The following is a 20,801-nucleotide window of genomic DNA, read 5'->3' as shown; positions in this document are numbered from 1 at the left end:
GAGAGAGGTGTGGCGAACCACTTGGCGGGTGAGTCACTACAGGGGGAAGACTTGGAACGAACGCAGACGCAGAAATTACAGGCGCTTCTTCAAAGATGGCAACATGTATTTGCAACTCATGATGAAGACTACGGGTGCACACAGGTGGTGGAGCACCACATACCTACCGGGGATGCAGGGCCAAGCCGGGAGAGGTATCGGCCAACTTGTATACTGAGGTGCGTACGCTCCTGCAGGGCATGCTAAGGCGAGGGGTTGTCCGGGAAAGTAGCAGCCCGTGGGCGGCTCCCATTGTACTTGTCCAGAAGAAGACGGGAGCTTGGCGATCCTGCGTGGACTACCGTAAGCTGAACCTTGTGACCAAGAAGGATGCTTTCCCTTTACCACGGATCGAGGACTCCCTTGCCAGCCTCACTCGGTCGGCGTGGTACTCCACATTAGATCTGGCCAAGTGTCCGAAGCAGACCGAGAGAAGACCGCCTTCACGACCCCATTCGGACTATTTGAATGGGACCGGATGCCCTTCGGGCTTTGTAACGCTCCGGCCACTTTCCAACGTCTGATGCAGCGGTGCTTGGGAGGGCAGTTAATGGAGTCGGTGTTGGTTTACCTTGATGATGTGATTGTCTATTCCCCAGATTTCGATTCTCACCTGCGGCACCTGGAAGAAGTCTTTCAGGCCATGGAAAGGTATGGGCTGAAACTGCAGCCAGACAAATGCCATCTGCTGCGACGAGAAGTCCATTTCCTGGGCCACGTGGTCAGTGCAGCAGGTATATCTGTAGACCCTGGGAAGGTATCTGCAGTGAAAGACTGGAACGCCCCGAAGACGGTGAGGCAAGTGCGATCCTTCTTAGGGTTTGTGGGGTACTATAGACGGTTCATAAAGGACTTCTCGAAAATTGCTAAGCCCCTTAACCAGTTACTGGTCGGCACAGGTCGTAACCGGGGCCGTGGGACGGCCACAATAGACTGGGATGCACATTGTGAGACCGCTTTTCAGACGTTAAAACAAGAATTGTTGCAGGCTCCTATCTTAGCGTATGCCGATTTCACAAAACCCTTTGTTCTGTACACAGACGCCAGCAATCTTGGACTGGGGGCAGTGTTGGCCCAACGGCAGGACGGAGTGGAGAGAGTCATCGCTTACGCTAGTCGAAGCCTCCATCCAGCCGAGAGGAACGATGCAAACTACAGCTCCTTTAAATTAGAACTGCTGGCATTAAAGTGGGCCTTGAGTGAAAAATTTAAGGACTACCTCTGGGGCGCCAAGGTAACGGTCATCACTGATAATAACCCCTTGGTGCATTTGCAGACGGCGAAGCTGGGAGCTGTGGAACAGCGGTGGGTGGCCCAACTTGCCAACTTCGAGTACCAGCTGCAGTATCGGCCAGGGCGGGAGCACACGAATGCGGATGTTCTCTCAAGACTGCACGAAACGGAAGGCCCCAGGGGACATGCGGGCCCGGAAGTAGATAGCCAAGAGGAGGGCTATATGATTGGAGCAGTGGAGGCACCGGGAAGCAGGCAGGAAGTCGTGCCGGAGAATTGGGGCTGGGACCCCCGTCGGTGGGCGGAGAGGCAGGCCCAGGATCAGGATGTGCGGCCGGTAAGAGAGTGGCTGGAACAGGGCCGACGGCCGATACCAGCTGAGAGGTTGGCACAGACAGACACTGGAAGAAGGCTATTGGGACAGTGGGACAGGCTGGAATTGAAAGAAGGAGTGCTGTGCAGAAGGATTAGTGACCCGAAACTGGGGGAAGAGGTACGTCAGATTGTGGTACCTGCGGACCAGGTGACCGCATTAGTTTCAGCATACCACGACCAGTTGGGCCATCAAGGACAAGACAGGACCGTGTCCCTGTTGCGCAGCTTCTTCTACTGGCCTGGGCTGGAGGCATCGGTGCACGCCTTGATCCAAGCTGGTCCGAGATGCACGCTGTTTAAGTCCAAGCGGGAGGCCCGAGCACCAATGGTACCCATCCATGCTAAAGCCCCCCTTCACATCATGGCCATGGACTTTTTGAAGCTGGGCCGACCGAAAGACCGCTACCAGAACATCTTGGTGATCACGGACCTGTTTACGAAGTACGCTGGGGCCGTCCCCACTCTCGACCAGACTGCAACTACTACCGCCACGGCTCTATGGCGGACTGTGTTTCAGACGTTTGGGTGCCCAGAGTTCCTGCACTCCGACCAAGGGGCTAACTTCGAGTCTAGGGTGATCCGAGAGCTCTGCCAGCTGTACGGTTGTACAAAAACTCACACGACTTCATATCATCCCCAGGGGAACGGCGGCTGTGAGAGGTTTAACCAGACCCTGTTGGGGCTACTGGGAACCTTGGACCAACGACGACAGGACGGCTGGGTGAGTGCCTTGCCAAATCTCTTGCAAGCCTATAACAACAGTGTGCATAGTACGACGGGGTATGCCCCTACGTACCTGATGTTCGGCAGACACGTACGAATGCCCACTGACCTGGTCCTGGGAGTGGCAGGAGGTCAAGAGGAAGGGAGTGTGACAGAGTGGGTGGGACGCCATCACCAGCGCTTGCATTTCGCCTACGAGCAGGTATCAAAGAGGATACAGGTGACAGGAGAAAGAAGTAAGCGGCTATATGATCGGACTGCCAGAGATGCCCCCCTGCTGCCAGGTGAGAGGGTACTGGTAAGAGATAATCGGCGGCAAGGAAAAGGGAAACTGAGCGATCGCTGGGAGACCACCCCATATGTCGTCTGTAGACAACAGAGGCCAGGACAGCCGGTATACACCATCCGGCCTGAAGGAAAGCCTGGCCCTGACCGTGTGGTGCATAGGAACATGATCCGCCCATGCCCGAATTACCCTGAGACCGTGGAAGTAGCTCCTCTGGAGCCCGTGCCGGCGGCCCCCTTGGCAGTAGGGTGGGCTGTGGTACCAGGAAGGCCCGGGGTAGCACCACCCGCGGAGGTCCCGAGAGAACCGGAAGCAGCCCCAGAACAGGCTGAGCCCGACTCACCCCTAAGGCGTTCCCAACGGGAGACCCAGGCCGACCCCCTGCCCGCTATGGTGAGTGGACAACCCGAAGACGTTCCTGCAAGTGGTTTGTGTAAACGCTGGAGAGACGCCCTGCTTTGCAGGATTGATGTTTGCCTGTTGTGTGGATCGGAAGCAAAGGACAGTGACATTTATCGTTTACGGTGCCTGTGAGTATAACATTTGGTGAAGACGCTTTGTACACTAACCTGTATTTTCAGTGGATACCTCCAGGAGAAGGAGGGCGGCCCTACCCCTGAGATAGCGTGGTGGGTGAGCCGAGGAAACATCCGACGGAAGCTAAACACAGCGACACGACCATCAGCTAGACCGAATATTCCCATCAACCATCGGACCTGGGCAAAGTGTAAAGAGACGGGCGTCCTTTATGTACACTTGAGCGTGGTGGGTGAGTCTTTGTGTCGTGGAAACTTACACTTTTGACGTGGTGCTGTGTACTGCTGTGTACTGCTGTGTACTGCTGTGTGTCTTGTCAGACAAACCCCCACCTTCGTACACTTTGTCAAAGGGAGACGAAGAGGTTGCCGGTCTTAGCAGAGAATATCAGAATTTATGCTGTAAACACGCTTTAGGTCTACATAGCGAAGTGGTGCTACGGAAACGATTTCCCGTCCGGACGTTGGGGTATTTCTGGAGAAACGGTGGTGAAGGACTGAATGATCGGTGGATGTGTGAGTACAATTAAAGGTCATTATTGTTGAAGCGTTGATCTACCTAATACTTACTGTTGCAGAGAGTGAGGTGTAGGCACTCCGCCGTCCCGGGTCTCTACAAAGGGGCGCCCCTGCTCGGGATACGATCGCCTAGACGGCAGACAGAGAAGGGCAGCGCTCTGCCTGGTGAGACGACGTGACGTGTCCACCCCCCTGTGACCAACGAGCTCGTCGTGAGGGTTCATCCCCGACGTCGCCAGAAACCTACCTGTTGATCTGACCTATTGAGAGGAAACCACGATTAGTAAGTCCGCCGTACTTACCTTCTCCAACTTAAATAACCCCCAAGTCTATGATTTACCGAAACAGGAGAGCACCGCACCCAGCTGCTGTCTGTGGAGAGAGAGAGAAAGAGAGTGAATACCAGAGAGACGAACAGTGCGAACCTCATACTTACCGTAGGCTGTAACCAGCGAAGAGGTGAGAAAGCCAAGTTGAACTAACTGTGTCTTGTGTCCCAGCTGCTGTCTGTGGAGAGAGAGAGAAAGAGAGTGAATACCAGAGAAACGAACAGTGTGAACCTCATACTTACCGTAGGCTGTAACCAGCGAAGAGGTGAGAAAGCCAAGTTGAACTAACTGTGTCTTGTGTCCCAGCTGCTGTCTGGAGAGAAAGAGAGAAAGAGAGTGAACAACAGAGAAACGAACAGTGTGAACCTCATACTTACCGTAGGCTGTAACCAGCGAAGAGGTGAGAAAGCCAAGTTGAACTAACTGTGTCTTGTGTCCCAGCTGCTGTCTGTGGAGAGAGAGAGAAAGAGAGTGAATACCAGAGAAACGAACAGTGTGAACAGAGCCGGCCCTAGACCTTTGGGGGCCCTAAGCAAAATTCGGAGGCCCCTTTGACCGTTTTAAGTAAGGCCTAAAGAAAAGCAATGACTACCTTATGACTATACTGCACATATTATATCTGTTATTTTTTTTAAATGTGTCTATTAAATTATGTTTTAATTATTCTATGTATACTTTATGTTAATGATCTTTTTTACATTGCTGGTCCTGAGTACGTATTTCGTTCTTATGTGGCAACATGTAGCCTACAGAATGACAATAAAAGACCTTGGGGTGGTCACGGACAGAAAACATAACTAATTTTAACAAAAATGCCTTACTAAAAACATTATTTGTGTGGATTTTGAGGCAAAACAAAGGGCACTGGTGTATTTTAAGATATGTCAGTGCAAGCTTTTTTCAGTTTGGACAGGTCTTAGCCTTCTTTTATTTTAGTCTAGGACTAGTTTAATTCCTGTCAGGGAAACTGCCCCCTTGAGTTCTTGATTTGAGTTCCATGTTTGATGTCTAACAGAAAAATATGATACCACTGAACTGAATGGCAGTGCAGTGCAATGAACACACACTGATGAACTTGCTGAATAAAAAGACTGATAAAGTGATTTTCACTGACCATCAAAGAAACATTTTTAATTGACACCAGAGTTTAAGAGGCACAAACAACAGCCTATATATAATTTAAATGAAATAGAGTAAATAGAATAACATTTAAATAAAATATTATATAAAATAATAAATAGAACACTTAAATGTTTAAATTTTTAAAATAAACAAAATTAACAATAATATCTAAAACATCACAAACAAGGTTAATAGTACCTAACATTCGCTATAACAACCGCCTCACTATATTATCCCTTACGTAAATAGCATAACAAAAGTTAATAGGCTTGTTTGAGATGAGCAAAATCTGACACAAACATAGGTTTGTGGATAATAACAATTAACTTGCAAATAATATTAATATTTGAAGATTAACAATTAACATTGCATTTATAACATTAATCTAACAAAGCTGGCTACTGTATGTCATATGCATTGCTATAGTTTAAATATTAAACACTGAACAGTGACATTATACACTTTTGCAAAGGCTAGCAGGTGATTTAACAACGGTGCGTTGTCTGGGCATGTACCGCCATGCATATGCCATGCGCATGAGTTTGTTTACTCTTACACATCAAACACTTTAAATTCAGACGTTTAACAATATAATTACACTAATGGCATATTTATTTAGAAATGACAATGGCATACGTGAAATATAAGCGTAACAGAATTAATTTACCACGTTAAACCGTTTAAATATTAATTATTAAGCTTAATATACCAATTCACGTTATGATGGCAAATATAAGAAAGAGAAGTCAAACAGAACACAGGTTTGGTCATTACCGAAGTCAAATAAGATCCACTTACTTCGCATTTACGCACAAACACACATAACATTAAAGAAATTGTCCTTAAAGCAACAGCAAAAGTTCGCGTCTGTATTAGCGATCCGGCTCAACTCAACATTGCGTTCTGTGAGCGGGATGCTCGCCTGCACATAGATTGCGGGCACTGATTGGCTGCTGCCCTTGATGCTGTGTGTCAATCAATCTCGGCAAGAAAGAGATCTTATTAGCGAACTTTCATAATAACTATAATACAAGTAACAGCCTTTTTAAAATTGCCATAATAATAAATAATGAATATTTATATTTATTTTATGTTACTTTTGATGAATGATTTTTTCAACCACTAGCTAAGTGACTTTAGGGGGCCCTCTGCTGGCCACGAGGCCCTTTGCAATTGCAAGTGTCGTTTAGTGGCTGGGCCGGCTCTGAGTGTGAACCTCATACTTACCGTAGGCTGTAACCAGCGAAGAGGTGAGGAAGCCAAGTTGAACTAACTGTGTCTTGAGTCCCAGCTGCTGTCTGTGGAGAGAGAGAGAGAAAGAGAGTGAACAACAGAGAAACGAACAGTGTGAACCCCATACTTACCGTAGGCTGTAACCAGCGAGGAGGTGAGGAAGCCAAGTTGAACTAACTGTGTCTTGTGTCCCAGCTGCTGTCTGTGGAGAGAGAGAGAGAAAGAGAGTGAACATACGACAGAGAAACGTGAAGGCACGTGGGGCGAAGACCCCCTGCTGAACAGAGAAAGGTACGCAAACAGCGAAAAGTCCATTCAACAGTCCTATTGATATTTACTCCGTGGCAGCAGTCTCCCTGGAGGGAGGAGTCAGAGACTATTTAGTTTTAATTATCCTTTCCCCATTTCCCCACCCTTTTAAATATTTAATAAATAAAGATTGTTTTAATATTTACCTGCTCTCGTTGTTGTCTGGTCATTGGGTTGGCTTTGGGGACCTCCTCGAGGTGGAAGTTAAAAAGGGGCGTGGCTTAGCCTATTAGCAGCCAGCCCCTTGGGCGTGACACTTGTTCAATTCTTACATCATTGTGTCACTTGTGCACATCAAAAAAGCAGTTTCTCATTTCTTTGAACAAGTTGCAAATGCTTTGGTACATCCATGCAAATGATTATGTACAATTCTTTGCTTTTTCCTACATTATCAGTTGCTTATGTCATGTTGATCAAAATGTATTAGAATGGGTCTCTGTTGAATAGTCTCACCCCCCACAACATTTAGGCATTAGTTCATAGTATAAGTCTTGACATGCAAAATGGTTGAACACGTTGTCAAAATACAGGGTTTGGTCAAACATATTTCTATACATTTCCATTAGATGTTTTTTCTAAATCTGTCCTGAATTGGTAAATTGCTCCCAGGTGAATCTTGACTTTCTCTAACAGACAGAAACATCCCCCAGCAAGCAAAAACCGAGACGTTGAAATGATGGCTAACTATAGACCCAACCCACTTCTACCCTAAATAACCTTGAATTTGGTTACATGCCATTTTTGCCAAAATAACTTGAAGATGTATGATATTCCAACATGTAAGCAAAGTCAACAAGTGTTCAGTGTGTTTGCTTTTATTTCTTTTACAAGTATACACATGGTCTATTCTTGGGTCATGGTTAGACGTCTATTAGACTTTTACTGGCAGCCAAAATTTAGCCTTGTTTTAGTCAAACATGCTTGTTGGGTCAGGAGGTATAGGAAGAGTTTTCCCTAAAGATATTGTCCCATGTCCACATTTCTACTTTTATATTATGCAGTGCTGTCTTTTCCTTTCTGTATCATTATGACATGGTGTGTCAACCAATTACAGTACAAACAGTAAAAGTGTAAATGTAAATTTTGTCAGTCTCTTGCAATCAAACTCCCACATAACTTAGACTAAGGTATAACTTACAATTTACAATACTTGTCATCAAATCTTTAGCCATAGTTTACATCAGAACATCCCTCCAGAGTAAACTATAGTGACAACATGACTAAACAATTTGACTGTCTTATCCGTACACAATGACACAAGGACTTGTCATTCTGATGGCACTGACATGTTCATTGACACAGATATTTAATTTTGAGAGATGAACAAAGGATTTTGAGTAAAAGAGTGGCTTTTGCAGGTTATCCATGGTGTTTTGCTATTTGTACGAATTGTTTTGAGAAATGCACTTACTGTTTTGCAAATTGTGAGTATGATTCAAGAAATGTACCAAAGCGACTGAGAAAAACTGTATTATGACAGTTTACTCTATAAATGTTTTCCAATGCAAAAAATCAGATCTTGGTGATACTACCTGAAAATGCGCAAGACAGCACTATATACTGTTTGCACAGCTATTTGAAAAAAACAGCAAAGTTACAATTACTGTATTTAGTGAGGTAACTGAGTACAAGACACTTAATATGTATGTTTCACATTTTTACTGCATATGCTCTTTGCAATTCTAATTTGTTCACAGCATTGTGCAAAAGAAAAAAATACACCCTTCTTTACAACAAACATAAACTCCCTTTGGATAGAGCTGTGCACAACTGTAAACAATATTGCAGTACATATTGAAACTAAACATACAACATAGTACTGTAATTACTCTTGCACATCCAGACTTTCCTCTCTGTCTGGCCACATAAATTCAGAAATTGTTCAATTTAGGAGACATTTTCAGAGGAAAACAATATTTAATTTTTTTTTTTTTGACAACTAGTTCAACAATTTTGTATGTAATGACTCAAGCAATGAAATGAGGACTAGTAGTTTTATATGGAATGACTATTCTGCATTCACAAGTATAGTTAATTTTGACTGACATGACATAAGCAAATGATAATGTTATAAAACAGCAGAGAATTGTATGAAAGCATTTGATGGATGTCCAAAAGCATTTGCAATTTGTTCGAATGAATGAGAAACTGCTACTATGATGTGCACAAATGACTAAATGTTGTGGAGGTTGAACTAACTGTTGTGCAAATGTAAATAGTGATGTGAGAAATGCACCAAAGCAACTGAGAAAAACTGTAAAAACCACTACAATGTAGTGTGTTTTGGGCCATATTCCAGTAGAACCAGTACATATTCCATTAGAACAAATACATAGAACCAATAGAACCAATATATACCATTAGAGACCAACAAAAAACAATACACTGTAGTGTGTTTTGGGGCCATATTCCATTAGAACCAATAAAATTAGAATTTTCTGTAATGGTTTTATTGTTTTTTCAGGGTTGTTAACTATGATGCTGAATATCACTACATATGACCTTGAAGTTAGATACAGGCTCACATGGAGTCATTTATTGTTTTCCACCGCCTTTAAATTGTCATGTGTTCAATTTGTGCCTGTAATTGAGAAAAGCAGACCCTTCTATTGCTTTTAGTTTATAGATTGCAGTCTGCGTAATAACCGATAGAGGGCGACAAAACATTATATAAAACCAATGATAGATATATAGATAGATAGATAGAATTGAAAATAATTTTAACTTTACCGTTTTGGCTAAAAAGTTTTCTTTTTGTCATTATGCATAAATTGCTGTCTTGGTTTTAGCTTTTAAACGCGTTCATAGCATTGTCACGTGCTATCTGTTACTTTAATAGCCCTGATGAGGATGGTGAATCAGACGCTTGTGATTAGCAAATAAGGTATTTCTGTATCAATTTTATAGATATCGTAGAGGTGTGTTTCTATTAATTTATCTAGTAGCAATATTTAGAAATAATTATTTTATTATTGTATCAATTTTGTAAATAAATCGCATTGTGTACTGAATACGGCTTATTGTTAGTTGGGTTGTGGCGCCCTCTATAGGTAAACAACTGTCTGTCACAATCACCGTTCACATCTAACTGATCAAACATCACAGTTTATGTTTTCCCCCGATGAGTTTAAGTGACACCTGGATTTAATCTGACCTGCCGACCGGTACATTTGTAACTTCTGACGTCTTATATGAACAGGTAAGAGTGTTTCGATTTCGATATGTTTAGAAACATACAGACGCGTAAGAGTCAAAGTGTTTAACAGCTTGTGTTTACTGACTTTATAAGCCAAGCTGTTATTTGTCTAATCGCTGGGTGTGTTATGATATTTTGGACTTTTGGAGCAGTAATGTAAACAATAAATAATTGTATCATGTGTATGGGAAATAGATGTGACACTTGATTTTCATTGTAAAATAGCAGGTGCACAAACTGCCCCTGTATCTAAACACATAGTATAGTAAATATTAAAGACCACATGAAGTTAAAAATTGAAGTTTTGTAAGTGGTTATCATAGCTTTCTGGTAACTATGAGAGTGTTTACAAGCTAGTGTAGTCTTAGAGGGGTAAAAATGAATCTTTAGCACATACAGTAGGTTTGTATTTGATAGGGTTGCATAACAATTAATCGCAAGTAATCGTTAGCAGAATATTTTTTTTACATTGTATGTGTCTGTACTTTGTATAATAATCACAACAATTACAATTCCATTTTCTGTAAACAATTCCTTTAAAAATGGGATAAAACTATGTGTTGATAATGATGGTAATCTGATTTTTGTGGCATGCAAACGTACTTAATCAGGTTTATCCATGCAGAAAACATTGCACTTCTCCTATTCTCATTATAGTGGTTTCTCAATCTCCTGAAAATATATTTCTTTAGTGCTTGTTTTGGCCAATGTCTTTTATTGATTAGCTGTGTTTGTTGTTTTCAGGGTTTCTCAACCAGGTTTCATGGCTCAGCTTTTAAAATGTCATCATAATGACCCATAAAACCAATGACTGTTCCTCCAAGGAATTGAACAAACAGTGATGACGGCAGGTTTTTCAATGCAGCAGGTACAGGTAGGAGAACATTAACCAGACAGACATCAGGCCTGTGTTACTCAAGCTTACTTGGAAACAGACACCTGAGCCCTGGTGTAATACCTCCCCCACCTGTGACATCACACGCCTCTCTTATCTGCTGCCAAAGACAAAGCCGCATTTAACTCAAAGTAATCAGGACTGTGACCTAACCTGTCATGCACTGGAAATGCGTAAGGATTTGCGTGTGCTCTTTTGGGATGTTTTTCTGTGGTATGCTGATATAATAGAAATATGAGCTCGGCTGGACTCGAGTTCTCGAGAGCTAAGGTAAGGTTGTGTCATGTAAGTGTAAATTACTTGTGGCCTGATTTTTAAACCAGGTAAAGAACCAGGTAAAGAACCAAACAAAGTAGCAGGGTAACTTGTAAGAGATTTTGTTTAAGAAATGAACAATCAAAGAATAAAAGGGACGTATTTGACCATATAAAGTTATAAAATAATAAAATGACACAGAGGAGTATAATGATAACATCCAAACACAAGGCTGGTGATGAAATCCTAATGCAAACATTTTGTGCATAGGTAAATAGTAGTTACTATGGCGATGCATTTGTAGTCATTTATTATGAATTGATAGGGAAATAGATTTTATGAGGGAAAATCCCACTTCTTGACCTTCTGAAGTTCTTAGGAGGGTTGTTTGTTCCTTCTGGTTGAGCAATGATTGCAAAAATGGTCACTTAAAATATTCAATGTTGTGTCACACGCCTACTTAATTCACAGTTAACCCAGATATTGTCTTTACTTAAACAGTGACATCAACATCACTTAATATTTTCAATTTTGGACATAAATTACTAATTTTGTTTTAGTTCATTTAACTTTTAACCCTATAAAATTCATTAAACTAAAACATTCAAGTGAAATGACCTTAAAATGATCAGTACATGTTGTATAATACCCATAATCTTTGTGCCTGAATATTTTGATTATTTATGCTTTGTCAAGAACTTTAACTATTTAATTATTTGTTAATAGAATATCATATAGGTTTAAACTATTAAATTTATAATGTTGTTTTGTTGTAAATTATAATTTTGTGAAGTCACCGTTCTGGTGACCAGTGTTTACTTACATGAACCCTGTTCAGCACATTTTATTGTGTTTCTCTACACAATATGTCAAAAATGCAGTTTTGTGTGTTTCTTTGTTGAATCAAGTTTATATAAGTTGACTTCTAGTCAGTCATGAATTTTGTGTTATAATACAATTTATAACACGTAAGGGGCGAACAGGGATTAGACTAGTCCTAGCCTAAAATAAATGTAAAGGCTGCCCAAACTTAAAACAACTTGCCCTGCCATGTCTTAAAATTACATCAGTTATCAGATCTTATCAGATTTTTTAAAATGTTAAAGACCACAAACATGATGAAAAACAATCAACGATTAAACCTTTGTTCCGTGTTGCCATTTTGGACTTAGCGACTTTTCAGACCCTTTAGCGACTTATTTTCAAAAAAGCAACTAGCGAAAAATCTAGCGACTTATTTTTAAAAAAGCGACTAGCGACAAATCTAGCGACTTTTCCTGCCGTTTCAACAGATGACATTTGACCCATCACGTAACCGCCACTCCGACAGTGTGCAACCTTTGTTCAGTGTTGCCATTTTGGCAATTTAGTCGTTCGACTCAGCGACTTTTCAGACCCCTTTAGCAACTTATTTTCAAAAAAGCAACTAGCGAAAAATCTAGCGACTTATTTTAAAAAAAGCGACTAGCGACAAATCTAGCGACTTTTCCTGCCGTTGCAACAAATGACATTTGACCCATCACGTCACCACCACTCCGACAGTGCGCAACCTTTGTTCAGTGTTGCCATTTTGGCGACTTTGTTGCTAGACTTAACGACTTTTCAGACCCTTTTAGCAACTTATTTTCAAAAAAGCAACTAGCGACAAATCTAGCGAGTTATTTTCAAAAAAGTGACTAGCGACAAATCTAGCGACTTTTCCTGCCATTTCAACAGATGACATTTGACCCATCACGTCACCACCACTGCGACAGTGCTCAACCTTTGTTCAGTGTTGCCATTTTGGCGATTTAGTCGCTAGACATAGCGACTTTTCAGACTCCTTTAGCAACTTATTTTCAAAAAAGCAACTAGCGACAAATGTAGCGACTTATTTTAAAAAAAGCAACTAGCGACAAATCTAGCGACTTTTCCTGCCGTTGCAACAAATGACATTTGACCCATCACGTCACCACCACTCCGACAGTGCGCAACCTTTGTTCAGTGTTGCCATTTTGGCAATTTAGTCGTTAGACTTAGCGACTTTTCAGACCCCTTTAGCAACTTATTTTCAAAAAAGCAACTAGCGAAAATCTAGCGACTTATTTTAAAAAAAGCGACTAGCGACAAATCTAGGGACTTTTACTGCCGTTGCAACAAATGACATTTGACCCATCACGTCACCACCACTCCGACAGTGCGCAACCTTTGTTCAGTGTTGCCATTTTGGCGACTTTGTCGTTAGACTTAGCAACTTTTCAGACCCCTTTAGTGACATATTTTCACAAAAGTGACTAGCGACAAATCTAGCGACTTATTTTCAAAAAAGTGACTAGCAACAAATCTAGCGACCTTTCCTGCCATTTCAACAGATGACATTTGACCCATCATGTCACCACCACTGCGACAGTCCGCAACCTTTGTTCAGTGTTGCCATTTTGGCGACTTTGTCGCTAGACTTAGCGACTTTTCAGACCCCTTTAGCGACTTACTTTCAAAAAAGCGACTAGCGACAAATCTAGCGACTTATTTTCAAAAAAGTGACTAGCGACAAATCTAGCGACTTTTCCTGCCATTTCAGCAGATGACATTTGACCCATCACGTCACCACCACTGCGACAGTGCTCAACCTTTGTTCAGTGTTGCCATTTTGGCGATTTAGTCGCTAGACATAGCGACTTTTCAGACTCCTTTAGCAACTTATTTTCAAAAAACTGACTAGCGACAAATCTAGCGAGTTATTTTCAAAAAAGCGAGTAGCGACAAATCTAGCAACTTTTCCTGCCGTTGCAACAAATGACATTTGACCCATCACGTCACCACCACTCCGACAGTGCGCAACCTTTGTTCAGTGTTGCCATTTTGGAGACTTTGTCGCTAGACTTAGCAACTTTTCAGACCCATTTAGTGACATATTTTCAAAAAATTGACTAGCGACAAATCTAGCAAGTTATTTTCAAAAAAGCGAGTAGCGACAAATCTAGCAGCTTTTCCTGCCGTTGCAACAAATGACATTTGACCCATCACGTCACCACCACTCCGACAGTGTGCAACCTTTGTTCAGTGTTGCCATTTTGGAGACTTTGTCGCTAGACTTAGCAACTTTTCAGACCCATTTAGTGACATATTTTCAAAAAACTGACTAGCGACAAATCTAGCGAGTTATTTTCAAAAAAGTGACTAGCGACAAATCTAGCAACTTTTCCTGCCGTTGCAACAAATGACATTTGACCCATCACGTCACCACCACTCCGACAGTGCGCAACCTTTGTTCAGTGTTGCCATTTTGGAGACTTTGTCGCTAGACTTAGCAACTTTTCAGACCCATTTAGTGACATATTTTCAAAAAATTGACTAGCGACAAATCTAGCAAGTTATTTTCAAAAAAGCGAGTAGCGACAAATCTAGCGACTTTTCCTGCCGTTGCAACAAATGACATTTGACCCATCACGTCACCACCACTCCGACAGTGTGCAACCTTTGTTCAGTGTTGCCATTTTGGAGATTTTGTCGCTAGACTTAGCAACTTTTCAGACCCATTTAGTGACATATTTTCAAAAAACTGACTAGCAACAAATCTAGCGAGTTATTTTCAAAAAAGCGAGTAGCGACAAATCTAGCAACTTTTCCTGCCGTTGCAACAAATGACATTTGACCCATCACGTCAGCACCACTCTGACAGTGCGCCACCTTTGTTCAGTATTGCCATTTTTGCGACTTTGTCACTAGACTTAGCGACTTTACAGACCCCTTTAGCGACTTATTTTCAAAAAGTGACTAGCGACAAATCTAGCGACTTTTCCTGCCATTTCAACAGATGACATTTGACCATTCACGCCACCACCACTGCGACAGTGCGCCAACTTTTTGGGATAACCTATAACTTCAAAGTCAAAACTTAACTTCATACTGCATTTTTTACAGTGTAGCAATAAGGATTGATTTATATGAACTGGAATATTAAAAGTATTTTCCAACTTTTTGATTTAAAAATGTGATTTTTGAAGGTTAATTTAGGCATTTTACATTCTTACATCTTGGAGTGAATAGGTCTCTGAGATTTCCTTTGAGATATCATGCATCCTCGGAGTACACAGTTACATTTATAAGTTTAACCCTTGTAGTTAGAGGTTGGTTTACTAACTGCAATAATGAGTAATGTTGGTTATACAATAACAAGCCCTACTAAGATGTAATAGAGATACATGTATCAGACTGCCCTTTTCAGTTTAACTTTATTTTCATAATTGCTATTTGAATATGGAGCACTTTTCTATCTTATCACCTTAGATTTAATGATCAGAATTTTCTTGTTGCTGTGGAGAAAATAATTCATTTAACAAACCGTGTAGTTAAACATCAAGCTCCACCCCACATGTCTCCATTCTGACTCTCCCTAAACGGCCACATAAACATTCATTCAAGCATGACTAACACGGCTCTCTAGAGAATCATCTACAGAGACGAACTCACACCAGATTTTCAACATAATACAGTCTTAAGATAATAAATGTTTCAAAGATGGTCTTTTTTTAGTCTGTCTGGACTGTCTTTTACATATGCAGAACCGTATCATGAAAGGTTTTGTGTGTAGGAAAATGGTTTTAAATACTATAAAAATACAGAAATAAGAAAGAAATGGTTCCTAATGGATCCGTTCACTCTATGTACGATAACGATAAGTATAACTTTAAAAATCGTTCCATATTAAAGAGAATAGCAGAGTTCAGACCACAACTATAATGATAAAGATAAATCTATTCGAATTTAAAGTGCTTGTGTGTATTTAAAATGACAGACGATTTTGCAAAGAAGCTCTTTGCTGAGTCCATAATAGGGATGGGACGATTACCGGTTTCACGATTAACCATGATAACATGTCCTGATGGTTAGTATAATCGTTTAAAATGTAATTATCATTACAAACGTGTTTGATTTTGAAAACTCAGTAAATCCTGTCCAGCCAGAATCAGTTTGACGCAGGCATGCACATGAAACATAGTTTTTTGCACAAGAAGGGATTTAAGGGATAATGTATTGTATTCATTCAAGGTAAACTTATTAGACAGATTTATTAATTTTTTTAGGTACATAAAATATTAAATTGTGATTTTCAAAAATAAAACTTAAAAAAAATGTTTTCAGTGTGTGTATCAGGTTTTTTTAACATTTCCATCTCGTTTTAACAAAACCATGATAAAATTGATAGCCGTGATAACTTTGGTCACTATAATCATGATATGAAATTTTCATCCCTGGTCTGTAACATAAAATTACATGAATAATCTAGGGCGGTTGCTGTTGCAGTAAAATTTACTATTTTACACTGCAAAAAATGACTTTTTTGTCTCGTTTTAAGTACAAGTATCTAAAAATTCTTTAAGATGCATTTTCTTGATGAGCAAAACGACCTAAGAAAATAAGTCTAGTTTTTAGACGAAAAAAACTTAAAATTTAAGACAATTTGTGCTTAAAACAAGCAAAAACATCTGAAACATTTTGGGCCCTATTTTAACGATCTGAAATGCAAGTGCGAAGCACAAAGCGCAAGTGACTTTGTGGGCGGATCTTGGGCGGTGTTGCTATTTTCCCGGCGGGAGAAATAACTCTTGCGCCAGGCACAAATCCATAAGGGGTTGGTCTGAGGTAGGTCCATTATTCATATGTGTGATTTGGGCGTAACGTCAAATAAACCAATCAGAACCCTATCCAACATTCCCTTTACGCAAGGGCGCAAGTTCCATGGCGGGTTGCTATTATTATGATGGATTTACCAGGCGCACGCCAGGAGCGGTTCACAGCCGAGGAGACCGACGTTCTTGTAAGAGCAGTGAAAGACAGAGAAGTTGTTTTGTATAGCCACAATTGTCTCATCAGATGGCATCCCCATCCTTGCGCCAAGCGCTCCAATGATGTCAGGAGACGGGGGAATCCCAAGCTTGCCAGCATAAATCGGGCACGGCGTGTAACGGGAGGTGGATCTGCCTCTTCACATGACCTGACCCCAGCAAAGGACATCGCTGTGTCCACCCTCACCGCTGAAAGGGTTTGGGGGCTTTGAAATCGGACCCAAGAAAAGCAAGGTCCAACCCCAAAGTACACTTACAAATCAAGTTCATATACATTAAGGTTTCTTATGAAAACATTTTAATTATTATTTACATAAAATAAACGTAATACAGCAGCCACACAACAAACTTATGAAAATATTTTAATCGTTATTTGCATGAGAATTTTTTAACGCAGCCACACAATAAATAGTCTATCACCAGAATGCTCACCACTATGATTTCCCTTATCTCATGTGTTAATATTTTTTATTGTAACAATTTATGATTTGCAAAATTAACTGTTGCATCTGTGTAGATTAGATAAGCAAAGTGTGTGCGCGTTGTGCACGCTATACATTATGGTCAAGCATGCGCCCTTAAAATAGCATAATGAACCACGCGCAAAGCGCCACTGACTTTAGACCAGTTTCTTTTGGTCAGTGGCACAATTGTATTTTGAAACTGCAAAATAGCATCAGGGATGGTTTGCGCTGGAAAACACGCCTCCTTTTTGGCGCTGAACCGCCCAGGGAGCGCAAGTTCATTCCCTAGTTTGCCGACATGCATCTGTGGAGGGAAAAACCCGCTGTGCGCCGGTGCAAAATACGAATGATACATGCGTCATTGACAAAGTCAATTGCGCTGTGTGCAAGATAAGGGCCCTTTATCTTAAACACTTAATTTAAGAAAAATTTAAAATTGTTGACAAACTTATTTTCTTAGATCATTTTGCTCATTAAGAAAAAACATTTTGATTTAAGAATTTTTAGATATTTGTACTGAAAACAAAAATACTAAAGAATGTAATTTTTGCAGTATACTACATTGACTACACCAATAGATAAGATGATAAATTACACAAATACACTATTTAGATATTTGAAATGCAGCGTGCTGAGGACAACTGCTCTTTATAGCTGCTGTAAATGCAACAAGAATGTATGTTTAAACAACAACGCATATAGTTTTTATTCAAAGGATATCTTTCATAGTAGTCAATGCCATAAAAGATAAATGACGAGCCTAGTTATCGTTATCTTTATGGTTATGATTAAAATATGAATGACCCAGAAGAACCTTTGACATTAAAGGTTCTTTGAAAAATAAAAAATAAATGGTTCCTCAATGACATCGCTCTGAAGAACCCCTTTAACAACTTTTATTTGTAAGTGTTTACAGAAAAATAAGTTTATGAGATCAGAGAGTTTTCACTTACTGTTTATTGTTGTATTACAACACAGGATATTTCTGAAATACATTTAATAATGCTAACAGTTTCCACATTCAGAAACAACTATTTACGCTCATCCGCTATAAATATTATTGTTATTTCTTTGTTTTTTACAGCTTTATTATACAGGTAAGTGAAGAGGTAACCGGTAATTTTTAAATCAAATTTTCACTATTAAATCTGAATCAAACTTCTAGTTTACAGGGGGGAAAATAATAACTCTTTTCAGTTATGGACGTATAATTAAAGCAGGATTCGCCTTTTTCAGCTAAACCGATACGATCAGATGTCAGGAGAGCAGTATCATATTTCACTATTCAATGTCTCATTTCCATGCGCTTAAACACACCAACACGAGTCGTACTTACAGTAAATTCAAATTTCAGAGTTTCAGAGACCTGCAGGCGAAAATTTATAACAATTGTTGCAGGTTTATACTCTTACTGAAGTTCATGTGCAACGCAAACGTCCAAAGCAAATCCCTCGGAGCAAGTATTACATATAAATACACAGACATGCATATAAAATTTTAAGAAAAAAATATTTGAATAAAAAAGGGAAATATGCACATGTAAATATTTCTTAAATATATACACTCACCTAAAGGATTATTAGGAACACCATACTAATACTGTGTTTGACCCCCTTTCACCTTCAGAACTGCCTTAATTCTACGTGGCATTGATTCAACAAGGTGCTGAAAGCATTCTTTAGAAATGTTGGCCCATAGTGATAGGATAGCATCTTGCAGTTGATGGAAATTTGTGGGATGCACATCCATGGAACGAAGCTCCTGTTCCACCACATCCCAAAGATGCTCTATTGGGTTGAGATCTGGTGACTGTGGAGGCCATTTTAGTACAGTGAACTCATTGTCATGTTCAAGAAACCAATTTGAAATGATTCAAGCTTTGTGACATGGTGCATTATCCTGCTGGAAGTAGCCATCAGAGGATGTGTACATGGTAGTCATAAAGGGATGGACATGGTCAGAAACAATGCTCAGGTAGGCCGTGGCATTTAAACAATTCCCAATTGGCACTAAGGGGGGCCTAAAGTGTGCCAAGAAAACATCCCCCACACCATTACACCTGCACAGTGGTAACAAAGCATGATGGATCCATGTTATCATTCTGTTTACGCCAAATTCTGACTCTACCATCTGAATGTCTCAACAGAAATCGAGACTCATCAGACCAGGCCACATTTTTTCAGTCTTCAACTGTCCAATTTTGGTGAGCTTGTGCACATTTTAGCCTCTTTTTCCTATTTGTAGTTGAGATGATTGGTACCTGGTGGGGTCTTCTGCTGTTGTAGCCCATCCTCCTCAAGGTTGTGCGTGTTGTGGCTTCACAAATGCTTTGCTGCATACCTCGGTTGTAACGAGTGTTTTTTTTCAGTCAAAGTTGCTCTTCTTTCAGCTTGAATCAGTCGGCCCATTCTTCTCTGTCCTCTAGCATAAACAAGGCATTTTCACCCACAGGACTGACGCATACTGGATGTTTTTCCCTTTTCAAACCATTCTTTGTAACCCTAGAAATGGTTGTGTGTGAAAATCCCAGTAATTGAGCAGATTGTGAACTACTCAGACTGACCCGTCTGGCACAAACAACCATGCCACACTCAAAATTGCTTAAATCCCCTTTCTTTCCCATTCTGACATTCAGTTTGGAGTTCAGATTGTCTTGACCAGGACCACACTCCTAAATGCATTGAAGCAACTGCCATGTGATTGGTTGATTAGATCATTGCATTAATGAGAAATTGAACAGGTGTTCCTAATAATCCTTTAGGTGAGTGTACATGTGTGTGTGTGTGTGTGTGTGTGTGTGTGTGTGTGTGTGTGTGTGTGTGTGTGTGTGTGTGTACTTATATATAGATAATTATTATGCACAATACACACACACATATATGATGTAAACAAAAACTTTTATTCTGCAAACGAGTATTTGCGATTAGTTGTTATGCAGCCCTAGTTAAATAACTATTTACATTTATTTTGCGAGTGTTTGCACATTTAATTGCATTATTTAATCTCTTAATAAGTTGCACCATATTTCTATTGGATAATATTTGCTTTCACATTAATATGTCCACTGTAGTCACATCGATCACACATGTGGCAGTTCATAAAGCTTTCTGAAACACACATGCTGCAGCGGAAACTGCAGTTTGACAGATTTTCAGGCGTACAAACTGTTTCCTTCCTCCCGTCCCTATGAAGTCAGTACTGTAGTCTATTGTTTATTACTGTGAATGAGCATGTGTCAGAGAAAGATTTTGTAAACCATTTCATCTGGGAGGAAATCTATTTGTACATCTCACATGCACATCATCCAATGCCTATTGTATTGAAACATGATGAAACAACTTCTCTTTTTAAATTGCTACTTGGCTTACAAAGTGCTGTTGTTTATGCAATACAGCACTGTAAAGAACCCGAAAGAGATTTACCACACCCTTTAGTGTTGCTCCTACTGGTGTTCCTCAT

At 40.6% G+C, this 20,801-nt stretch overlaps 1 protein-coding gene across 4 annotated transcripts in view; it reads left to right on the top strand.

Annotated features, from left to right (window-relative positions):
- Window positions 1-9,750: 9,750 nt before the first annotated feature.
- Window positions 9,751-20,801, top strand: part of LOC129429268 (uncharacterized) — a 109,108-nt gene continuing 98,057 nt past the window's right edge. For all 4 annotated transcript variants that reach the window (XM_073859657.1, XM_073859656.1, XM_073859655.1 and 1 more), the window contains exons 1-2: window positions 9,751-9,903; window positions 10,645-11,065. The gene's annotated coding sequence lies outside the window, so the exon portion shown is untranslated. The remainder of the gene's footprint in view (window positions 9,904-10,644; window positions 11,066-20,801) is intronic.

This window comes from Misgurnus anguillicaudatus, chromosome 21, assembly GCF_027580225.2.
Source record: "Misgurnus anguillicaudatus chromosome 21, ASM2758022v2, whole genome shotgun sequence".
Lineage (NCBI taxonomy): Eukaryota > Metazoa > Chordata > Actinopteri > Cypriniformes > Cobitidae > Misgurnus > Misgurnus anguillicaudatus.
The sequence above is the reverse complement of the archived record's forward strand: the minus strand, read 5'-3'. Positions and strand labels throughout refer to the sequence as shown.